This window comes from Babylonia areolata, chromosome 9 (assembly GCF_041734735.1).
Source record: "Babylonia areolata isolate BAREFJ2019XMU chromosome 9, ASM4173473v1, whole genome shotgun sequence".
In the NCBI taxonomy this organism is placed as follows: Eukaryota; Metazoa; Mollusca; class Gastropoda; order Neogastropoda; family Buccinidae; genus Babylonia; species Babylonia areolata.
In genome coordinates, this window is record NC_134884.1 from 41,714,802 (window position 1) to 41,727,256 (window position 12,455).

The 12,455-nt window shown below is 47.0% G+C and overlaps 1 protein-coding gene across 2 annotated transcripts in view; it reads right to left on the reverse strand.

Moving 5' to 3' along the window:
• The window catches only part of LOC143285456 (serine/threonine-protein phosphatase 4 regulatory subunit 1-like), a 53,507-nt gene extending 41,320 nt beyond the window's left edge, over window positions 1-12,187 (reverse strand). For both annotated transcript variants that reach the window (XM_076592752.1, XM_076592751.1), the window contains exon 1: window positions 12,167-12,187. The gene's annotated coding sequence lies outside the window, so the exon portion shown is untranslated. The remainder of the gene's footprint in view (window positions 1-12,166) is intronic.
• Window positions 12,188-12,455: the final 268 nt, after the last annotated feature.

Here is a 12,455-nt window from a genome sequence, read left to right on the forward strand (position 1 = left end):
AGATAAACTGACCGCTGCAACAGCACAAGTTGAATCAATTTAGGCCGCCTCCTGGCCCTCTTGACCTCCCACTCCCCCAACTCCCCACAAACGCTCACACTGTTAACACCCACCCAACACTTCTCTTTGATGGACACATGAAAATAATTTTAAAGACTGTCTCTGCAGTGTCCCCCCCCTCCCCCCTCCACCCCCTCCCCAACCCTTAACCCATCCCAAATGATTTTTCTTGTCCTCCCCTCCACTCCACCTCCTTTCCCACCTCCATCCGAGTGAACAGCTGAGAACAAAATGATGTCATTTATGTTTAGATTCTCGTTGTTTTCCCACATCACTCTCTCCCCCACCTCATGTTCGTCAGTCCCCCGCCGCCCCGACACCACCCCCCCCCACTCCCCACCCCCGTGACTCCCCTCGATCCGGAGTCAGTCGTAAACTGTTTCAAGTAAAATGTAGTCGATATAAAAGTATCACGTGACAATTACCATTGTGATTTTGATAAGATTTTCGGGCATACAGTTTCAGTTTCAGTTTCAGTAGCTCAAGGAGGCGTCACTGCGTTCGGACAAATCCATCATTAGTATACGCTACACCACATCTGCCAAGCAGATGCCTGACCAGCAGCATAACCCAACGCGCTTAGTCAGGCCTTGAGAAAAAAAAAATATATATATATATAGATAAGCTTACATAAATAAATAAATAAATAATAATTATAATAAAAAAAAGGTAGTAGTAATGAAAATAATAATAAAATAATAATAATAATAATAAATAAATTAATAAATAAATAAGACAACAATGATGATAAATAAGCAATTAAATATAAAACATGAAGACACACATTCACACATACACCCACACATGCATAACAGATATGCACCAAACACGCAGTTTCACAGATATGAAAGCACAGTCAAATACATATAAACGTACATGAGCTCCAGCACACACACGCACGCACACACACACACACACACACACACACACACACACACACACATTACCCTGCACCTCCTGTACCCCCCTCCTCCACACACTCATTTCTAGTCTATGTATCGCAGCTTCCACGGCACACACACACACACACACACACACACACACACACACACACACACACTTCCCCATGGTTGATTTTTGTTAAAAAGATACTCGAAATTATAGGCCTTGATCACATTTGGAAAAATCAATTCACATTCAGCGTACATAGACTGAAATACGTCGTGTATAAAAAAAATAGAAAATGAATATATCAAATACTGGAAAGATAAAAGAGAAAAAATATTAAAGCTAAAATTTTACAATACGATTGTAGCAGAGTACAAAACTGAAACCTATGTTTTAAATATATCAGATACAAAACACAGACAAGCTTTAACAAAACTCAGAATAAGCGCGCATGACCTAAAGATTGAGAAAGTTAGATATTTAAATATTCCGCAAGAAGACAGATTGTGCAACAAGTGTAACATCCTGGAAGACGAAATCCATCTTCTTCATCATTGTATTAAACATAAAACCTTAAGGCAACAATTTTTAAAGGATATTCAAAATTCGAATAACACAGGACATATTCCCAGTCAGGTGATGCTACCAGATGATGAATATATGCAAACAAGATTGGGAAAATTTGTTTATGAATGCTGCTGCAATTTACTGCATTAACTGATTGATTAATTGTGTGTTTTTCATTCGTTCATTCATTTACCATTGCACTTGTGTCTTATAAACCTTACGGTTTCATGACAATAAAATATATTCTATTCTATTCTATTCACACACACACACATACACACACACACACACACACACAAACACGCACACACACACACACACACAGATGAACGCTTACTTGTACAAGCACACACACACACACACGCCCATATCTCCCACCCCCAACCCCACACACATATATACAAAGATATATATATAATATATATGTTCCAATATCCTGTTGCTCCCACAGTGTAGGCATGAATACACTCACATACCTCATCCTCTACCCCACCTCCTCCCTGCACCCCCACCTACCCCTCACACACACACACACACACACACACACACACACACACACACACACACACACACACACATGCACAGAACTCTCCTGACACTTGTGTACACTTACACTCTCACGCATGCACAAACGCACTCAAAAACACAGACCCACACATACACACAAACACACACGCACAGAGGCTGCCACTGATTGGCCGCAAGAGGGATGTGAAAAGATCTCTGATGCCAAGAACGTGGCGTCTAGTGTGTTGCATACAAAGACTTTGTACTTTCAACTCCACTGGCTTTCAGCCAATTGGATTGTGTGTTGCACTGTATTGCAATTTATTCTTCATTTAGATAGGATATTGGGACACACACACAGACATGTCCAAACCCACTGGCTGGAGATAATCATATTGTTAAGAGATAATGTGGTGGTATCGTCTTGTGTGTGTGTGTTGTGTCACGGTTGTTCTGCATAACATCACAATTATGAATCATCGGGCTGCATTTTTTTGGTTTGTTTATGTGGTGTGTGTGTGTGTGTGTGTGTGTGTGTGTGTGTGTGTGTGTGTGCGTGTGTGTGCGTGCGTGTGTGTGTGTGTGTGTGTGAGAGAGAGAGAGCTTGTAATGGGTATGTCAATTGTAGGGCATTGTGTTATTATTTTATAGCAGGACTATGAACGTAATTTTGATGTTTGCACCTACATACGTATGTGTACCGCCGGGTATACAAAGACGTCAGTGTCCACATGGACTTGCTGGTGATTGTTGTATTGCATCATCGCCTCGCCTCGCATTTTATTGTATTGTAATGTATTGTATTGTATTGTATCACGTCTTACAATGGTAATCGGCTTGACTGATCAGTATAAACTCGGGCTGCACTTCCCTCCCGTCCTCACCCCACTGATGATGGTGGAGAGCCTCCGTTAGTTGATCTGTCCTACCGCTACGATACAGCCAGCGCCACCCATTTCAGTCTCCCCCCACCCCCTCCGCATCCCACCCAAGGACCCACCCTCCCCTCCTCCCACTTCTTTTCTATCGTCTGCATGGATGTTTGTTCCCCCAATGACCTCGAGAAAAAAAAAATCGATTCTCAGACTGTGGGAAAGTGGCGGAAGACGAGGCTGTCTTGCCATGACATGAAGAGATCAGCTGACTGCCAGACGTGTGTAGTACGCTACAAACGCTGTCAGCTGGTACACTGACGTGACGACTCAGCCTGAGCTTTCACACACTCGTCCCCCCCCCCTTCCCCCTCCGCCCTCTACCCTACACCCCCACACCCCGCGCCCGCGAGCCACAACTCATGTTACGTCACTCTCACGCGAGCTGACTGTTGGTGGAACTCCTTCTTCCCTGGGAACGAGTATTCTCTTATTCACAGCTGCCACAGAAGCTGCCTTCGGCTCCCTGCAGGCATCTGTCGTTGTACAGCCAGCTTTCTTTTCCAACAAGACTCTCCTTTCTGTTCCAGCTAATGTGACATCAGTGGGGTACACGTTTCTCATGGGATGATACACACATGTCGTTCGGTACACACATATTGTACGAACACGAATGCTTTTTGCAAGAAACCAAGCGAGCAAGGAAGCAAGCATACAAGTGCACGCGCACACACACAAACACACGCAATCACGCACACACACACACACACACACACACACACACTCAGAGACACATACGGTGCGCAGACACACTGATCAGCATGAACACAGGACACACTTGACACACATGCAAACACAAAGGCTTACGTTAATTCAATCAAGAAAAGATATGAGTTTGTCATTTTTGAGGATGATTGCAAAATCATCAAAAACATACGTACTCCCATACCGTGCAATCCACTGACCTAAAACTACTTTTAGATCAGTTGGTTTCTCCTACCACCGCCACCCACATACAAAGAAACAGCATTTGTTATAAATTGCTGACCACATTTTATGATGGTAATTATGCATGGTACAATCCAGACACTTCATTGATTTTGTTAGTGAGCCTCACTGATTTTGACCGCTAGAACTGAAGGTTCCATCCATACATGCTCGATGAAATTCGTAAAAGGATGATCAAAAAGTTTATAAAATAATGAGTGTAAACCCCAAACCGGTTTCTCCCAGCCATGACCTTGAATGAAGCCAAAATGCAAAGTCAATCAAATAGGTCTGAAACTGAAATAATAAGAGCAAACCCCAAACTTGATCTTTCAGTTTATGACCTTGAACAAGTGTAAAATTCAAATGGTCAGTTGTTTTCAACAGACTGGTATTGCGAAGGCTGAAGACGTTATTCCCACCGGAGATGAAGACGCTTCCCAAGCCGGGTCAGACGCATACAGTGGCCGCACTATGGGCAGGCCATAGCAGATGGTATGTCTCGCCTCCTCTCTTTGCGGGATTGACGCGTCTCAGTGTTTGACAGAGATTCCCATGACGCCTCAGACGTAAAAACTCCCTTGTGGACAGCCAGTCACCAGGCGCTTCGGTCAGTGGCGAAGTTTTCCCTCAGCACTAGATTGGAATGCTGCAGGCCCCGAGGGAAGTTTCAGTTTCAGTAGCTCAAGGAGGCGTCATTGCGTTCGGACAAATCCATATACGCTACACCACATCTGCCAAGCAGATGCCTGACCAGCAGCGTAACCCAACGCGCTTAGTCAGGCCTTGAGAAAGAAAAAAAAAGAAAGAAAAAAAAGGAAGCTTTCGGGCAGTCCTTGAAATGTTTCATGCAGGGGTCTTGCATGGAAGTTCACTGCGCCAGCAGCTAACTTAGAGAAGAAAATATTTGGCATCGCTTGTATTCCATTCAGACTGTATGTCCAACCCACAAATTAGCAGCTGGAATTTCACGATGAGTGCCCCAGTTATCTTTGCTCTGCGATCTGTTTCATGTTTTGTACAGCGTCCATGTCTCACAGCCGAGGTTTTCATAACCCCGGTGCAGATCGCATCCTAATGGGTTCAGTGTTTGCGAGACTAGATGTCCATGCAAATCGAACAAAATTATAATGCCTGCTGAGATTTTGACCTTCCCATTTCAAGGTCACCTGTCATGGTCCAAGCTATGGAGACTGAGTTGTTAACGGGGAATCTGCTGTCAACTTTTATGATGAAAAAAAAATGTAAGGAAAACATTATCAAAATTCTAAAACCTTTATTTGGTCCATGTGTGTGTCAAGTGTCCAGGGCCATTGCTACGTTCTGTCGGTCTTGTGGCATCAGCAAAGGTAGCCAATAGGTGTCAGTATGATATTAGCTTTGGACGGTTTCCAGTTTTTCACCGTTGACTCTGTTATCGGTGCTGATGCCGTCGGAGTTGTTGGTCATCAGTTTGGTCTTCGTTTAGGACGAAGGATCCAAACCAGAAATACTCTCCAGGATGGCTTAGACAACAGTGCTGACAAAACTGAGGAACCATCTGGAATGACAGCAACATCACGCTCAGCACAAACATCAGACTGAGGCGCTCTATTGTCATTTCTATATATCTATATCCTGCGAGACATGGACCTTTAAACTGAGCTGAACTAGAGAATAAGATGCAATCCTTAGAGATGAGATGCTTCCGTAAGACCCTTGGCATCACATACAGGACTGCATCATAAACGGCGAAGTCCGCAGAAGAGTCAAACAAGCTATTCGGCCACATGATGATCTACTGACCACTGTAAAGAACAGGAAAATGAAGTGGTATGGCCACGTCTCGCGTTCATCAGGACTGGCCAAGACCATCCTGCGGGGAACAGTGCACGAAGCAAGGAGAAGAGGCAGGCAGAAGAAGAGATCGGAGGACACCATCTCAGAGTGGACAGGTCGAACCCTGAGTGAGACAGCAAGTTAGAAGGATAGAGAACCGCGATGGATGGAGGAGGCTGGTTGCCAAATATGTGGTGCCCCCCGCCCTCCTCCCACTGTTTAGGAGACTACGGGATAGATGTTATTAGATATCCCCTTCCCCCCGGAAACAGAGTACGACTGCCTACAAAGTGGGGGGGAAAAACGGTCATACACGTAAAAGCCCACTCATGTATACGAGTGAACGTGGGAGGCGCAGTCCACGAACGAAGAAGATATCCCCCATTATCCTCTCAACTACCCCTACACCCCTTTCCTGAGATGGTTAATCACGTCACTGAACCATTAGCGTCAGACTGTGGTGGGTGGAAAACCCGAGTGTACCAGTAAAAGAGAAGAGCTGAAAAGGGGAGAGGGCGCGGGGCATGGAGAGGGCGCGGGACTCAAAAGTAACACTGACGCCCAACTCAAGACATTACAAGCAGACATAGATTTTATTATATAAAAAAATAATTTACAAAAAAAAGCTGATTGCGAGAATCCCTTTTCTCAACCCCCACAGTCCCTCCACCCTACCCCCATCAACCACCTCCCTCTCCAAAACCACCTCCCTCCTCAAACAAAATGTGCGCCTGAAAATATGAGGGTACCAAATCAAATCAATCATCCCCGAAAACGGAGTATGGCTGCCTACATGGTGGGGGCAAAAAACGATCATGCACGTAGAAGTCCACTCGTGCACATTCGAGTGAACGTGGGAGCTGCAGCCCATGAACGAAGAAGAATTGGTCGCAGCGACATGAGTGGACAGACCCTTACCCTTGAATAATAAGTTTGCCAAGTCTGGCGGATTATATTACCTACCTACAGCGACTACTACCGTTGAGCCACGATACAAGCCCTGAACTGCAGCCGTGTCTTCACTTCTAATTGTGGCCATGTAAGGAAACCATTATCGTGTGTATTGTGATGTACCTTTGACACCAAACGTGTGCATGCTTTCCAACAGTTTGGCCGTCCGTCTGCCTGTCTGTCTGGCTGTGTACGTGTCTGTCTGTCTGGCTTCCGGCGTCTCCGGTGAGGGTGTGGGGGCTTGGGGGGGGGGGGGGGGGGGGGGGGATAGTGGCGCGAGCAAAAAGTAGGTCGCATGCAGTGTGAACTGCTGAGCAAAGTCTTCTTGGGTTAGCAGCTGGGTTTGGTACACCAGATAGCGAGCGAGATGTGTTGGTTTTTCTTCGCTGCTGATTCTTTGATTTTTCCGCTTGTTTTGCCCGTTTAAGGAGAATCGTCTTTTTTTTTTTTTGTCGACTATCGATGGGGCTTGGATTTTCGTGTGTGTGTGTGTGTGAGCGTGTGTGTGTGTGTGACTGAGACTCAGACTCATGTCATTTGTTGTAAAACCCGTCAAAGGAATTGTGTGTGTGTGTGTGTGCGCGCGCGAGCGGTTTGTGCATGTGTGTGAAACAGCGGGAACAAGGACACACTGTCAAGGATTATTAGTTAGACCGCACCCCGACGGATGTGTGTGTGTGTGTGTGCCCTGTGTGTGTGTGATCTGAACCGAACAAAAGAGAATCTTGTCAGTAGAGTCTCGTGTGTGTGTGTGTGTGTGTGTGTCATTGCCGTGGGCTGTTGTCCGATGAAGGTGGTGCCCTTGAGGGGTCAGCAGTGACTGTGACAAGAGCCCCTGGGGCCGGATTGGTGTCAGTGATGGGGAATCGGAATGCCTGTGTCGTAAAGTTTCTTTGTGCTCTTCTAGGTCGCGTGAACATGTGTGTGTGTGTGTGTGTGTGTGTGTGTGTGCTTTCAGGCGTGTCTGTATGTCAGTAAGCGGGTATCATGTATCAGTCAGTGAGAGTGGGTATGCTTCTGTACTGACATCAGTAACATGGATGAGACAGGGAAGTATCAGCCGCAAACACTACAAAACGCACGGGCCGGGAACTCACAAGTGACCTATTCGCCCAACCACACCTTTTTTTTAATTTCATTTTATAAAAATTTTAAAAACATTTTTTATGCGGCAGGCATTTGCTCCTTACACGGCAGCGCGAATAGAGTTGACTGACCCTTGGACGTCAGTTTGAGAGCGTCAGTACTGTGTCTCGTGCGCTCTGAAGCCGCCCCCCCCCCTCCCCCTCTCGCCCCACCCCACTCCCCATCTCTTCCCCCATACACCCTTCTCCCCATCCCACACCTCGCCCTGTCAAACCAACCCACCACTCCAAGCTGAATTGGATTCAGCTCAATGCCCCAACCCCACGCGCGCTATCACAGACACCCCCCACCCCTAAACCCCCACCCAGACGCCACTGTTATGTGTTTCCTTTTTCTGGGTCAGCCGACGTGTACACTGACAGTGTGTGTGTGTGTGTGGGTGGGGGGAGGGGGGAGGGGCGAGGGAGGGAAAGGAGGGGATGTGTACTTTTCCTCTGGCCCTCTTCCGTCTGTCTGTCTGGGTCAAAGACGACACGGACCGTTTTGCTCAGTGTGGTGCGTGTGTGTATGTGTGTCTGAGGGGGGATGGGAGGGGGGGGGGAGTACACACGCGTACGGTCAGTCTTCTTTGCCTCTGTACCACTGCCCACATCCACCACACCACACCCAGACTCACGCACACACACGTCTTTTCTTTCCCCTGTCTTTGTTGCCACTGGCCCTGTCTCTCTGTGTGGTAGCTGTCACACCCTCTGCACTACCATTCGTAGTTCGCTGAATGGCACACCAACAGGCAGGCGGCCCCCTGTCGCGTGAAAAACAGGTCACTTGGAACGGCCAGCCACTCTCACACGGTGTTCCCTCCCCCCCCCCCTCCCCCCGTGCCCCCTCCGCACCCACCCCCCCCCCCGCCCCCCCCACCTCACCCCTCTGCAAAACAATGAAGGGCTTCTGTCGTGGTTGCTGACTCAGCTTCACACATTCCTTGCGTTCTTTTCGCTATCCTCAGTGTTTGACTCGTATGTTTCAGAACAGTTATAAGTTGCGATCGTAGCACCCCCACCCCTACCCCACCCCACCCCACCCCACCCTTTTTTTTTTCTTTCTTTTTTTCTTTTTTTGTTGTTGTTGTGGGCTCCAACTCATACATTCACTTGTGTACATATACATACGTTCTTTACACGACTGGCGTCTCACAGTTTCGACCCCGATCATATACACAGTCATCGACCTCCGATTTCTGGGGTAAGCCACAATATATCATTTTGTCCATGGGAGTAACCCCACCCATAGAATGCTGTGACAGAAAGGAGTGGGGACAGTCAGATTCAGACTGACATGTCACTGAAAAGAATCTCGTAAAATCAAAACTAGGCATACTCTTTTCAAGTACTGTATAAACGTAAGCCCCACTTGAGACCTCTTAGGGTTGTCAGTTGAATCAACTTGACACCAATGAGTGCAAAGAAAGCTCATTGAACAACCCGATGTTATCGTATATCCTGTGATAAAGTAATATTGAGACCTCGAGTGGTTGGGTGATAAAAAAATAAAAAATAAAAAAAGAAGAGTACATCAGTTATCTTTCCTTGAGACACCGGAACGAGATAAACCGACTGAACTTGTGATAACCCAGAAAGGGACTGCTTGACTCACTGACCAACTGATTTTCTTCTTTATGTTGGTGACTGAGCTGCCGACAACTGGTGTTTTGTTGTTGTTGTTTTTGTTTAAATGATTATATCAGTTTATGAGTATGACCGTGACAGTTTTTACCATCCATCATTTTAGCAGCGATGCTACGTTTTCGGGGGAATGGGTGTCATTGTATGTTTGAAGCTCCCTATGATAGCCGTCCGTCTAAAAGTGACATGGATTACCCTGAATCTTTAGCATGCGTAGATGATCTTCTGTATATACATATGCGGATGAAGAGGGTTAAGTCGTATTAGATCAAACATTTGAGACGATGTTGACCTCCGCAGAAGGTTGGCCGACCCAAATTTCTACATCAAAACCACCACACACTGCCATGATTCCTATGACGGACCTTCCAGATTCACAGAACAGACATCCATCGGCTTATCGTGGACACACAGACACACTCCCACACCTCCCCCCATCCTACACGGCACACACACCCTCCCACAAACACACGACACCCTCCCCCCCCCCTCTCCCCACACCGGATATACTTAATCATACAGGCCATGATAATCCCACACAGAGGGGTGCAGTGTACAATATTATTATCAACAAACGCTCAAGTTGGAAAACAATCAGCAAAAGAATTATGATCTCAGCTAAAACCGATGATCCATGATGGTGAATTGGCCAAAGCTTCCTCCATCCGATGCCATCAGCAAACGTCAGTGTACTTTTTCAATGTGATGTCAAGTTCTCCAGCATCAATTAAGGCCCCAAAGTTCTGCACATACTGGAGAGAAAGAGAGAGAGAAACAGTGTTGGAAAAGAAAGACACATTATTAGGGAAAATGCAGCTACTGATCAATCCCAGTCTCACACTCTCTTTTATGCCTGTACTTGCATTACTTTTCCACTCTTGATTGGGTCCCTCTGGTCACCCATGGCAACCACTGCTCTATATCCACAATCTTCCTCTGCGTTCATTTGTATTTATATTTCTTTTTATCACAACAGCTTTCTCGGTGTGAAATTCGGGCTGCTCCGTCCCCATGGAGAGCGCGTCGCTATACTACAGCGCCACCCATTTTTTTGTATTTTTTCCTGCGTGCTGTTTTATTTCTTTTTCCTATCGAAGTGGATTTTTCTTCAGAATTTTGGAAGGAACAACCCTTTTGTTGCCGTGGGTTCTTTTACGTGCGCTAAATGCATGCTGCACACGGGACCTCGGTTTATCGTCTCATTCAAATGACTAGCGTCCAGACCATCACTCAAGGTCTAGTGGAGGGGGAGAAAATATCGGCGGCTGAGCCGTGATTCGAACCAGCGTGCTCAGATTCTCTCGCTTCCTAAGCGGACCTCTAGGCCACCACTCCACTTCATGGGCTGCAGCTGACTCCAGACATTCATTCGTATTCTTGTATGAGTGGGCTTTTACCTCCATGCTCGTTTTTACCCGCCATGTAAGCAAGCACCCATCTACGTTTTCGGGTGCCAGTGTGCATACTGGATTTATGTATGTGTCCTTGCTTCCATAACCCACCTGACGTTGACATTACGCTGCTGGTCAGGCATATGCTTGGCAGATGTGGTGTAGCGTATATGGATTTGTCCGAACGCAGTGACGCCTCCTTGAGCTACTGAAACTGAAACTGACATGGGTTACGGCGGGGATCTTTAACTTGAAGTGCGTACGCGTTTGATCTTCCCCTTGAACATACACCTGAAAGGGGTTCATGCACTAGGACTGCACATCTCTACTGCTGACCTGGTATGGAAAAAATTCCCCACCTTTTAAGCCATCATGTAGCCGGCCGTGACGGGTACCGGGAGTCGAACCCATGTAGGACGGGCGCAATAGCCGAATGGTTAAAGCGTTGGACTTTCAATCTGAGGGTCTCGGGTTCGAATCATGGTGACGGCGCCTGGTGGGTAAAGGGTGGAGAATTTTACGATCTCCCAGGTCAACATACTGTATGTGCAGACCTACTAGTGCCTGAACTCCCTTCGTGTGTATACGCAAGCAGAAGATCAAATACGCACGTTAAAGATCCTGTAATCCATGTCAGCGTTCGGTGGGTTATGGAAACAAGAACATACCCAGCATGCACACCCCCGAAAGCGGAGTATGGCTGCCTACATGGCGGGTTAAAAACTGTCATACACGTAAAAGCCCACTCGCGTATATACGAGTGAACGTTGGAGTTGCAGCCCACGAACGCAGAAGAAGAAGAAGAACCCATGTAGGACCCTCAGATGAACGTCCAATACTTTAACTACTCGGATATTGTACCCGCCAAAGATCAAACAAACAGCCTCCTGGTACTTATGTCTGCTGGGGCGCCGGGTTGCATGAGCGAACTTAGCAACGCTAAGTTTGCTTATTGTTAAGAATGTTCCTAACTCCACAGTAAATTCCATACACTTAGGAACATTCTTAACTCTGAGCATACTCAGTGCTGCAAAGATGGCATCATGCAACCTGACACTGGCTCTTTGATAAACATCCTCCATCCCTGTCACAGAGATAAGATCTATGCCCCTGTGTCTGTGTGGTTGAAGGAAACAGCCCAGAACACGGTCTGAGCTGGTGGACTGGCTCTCTGAGCATGGTGGTGGGTGAACAGGAACAGGAACAAGGTGTGTGGCAAAATAAAATTCTGTCCCTGTACTCTATCAACCCCTAACTCCTCCCACTCACTCGTTACACCCCCGCGCCTGCCACCTGTCTTTGCACCAAGGAAGGCAGTCTCCCGCACCCATCTTCCGTCCGCCTGCACTCTTACCTGCACGAACCTTGCCCAATGCGCGTATTCACTGCCTTCCTGAACACACACACACACACACACACACACACACACACACACACGTGCGTACAGGAACATATATACGCGCGCGCGTAGAGTGTTAGTACACACACACACACACACACACACACACACACACACACACACTGACACACACACACACACGGCAGTCACACACACACACACACACACACACACACACACACACACACACACGCAGTCAGACTCACATATCATTCATGAGAGAGGAGAGCCGTATCGACTGAGT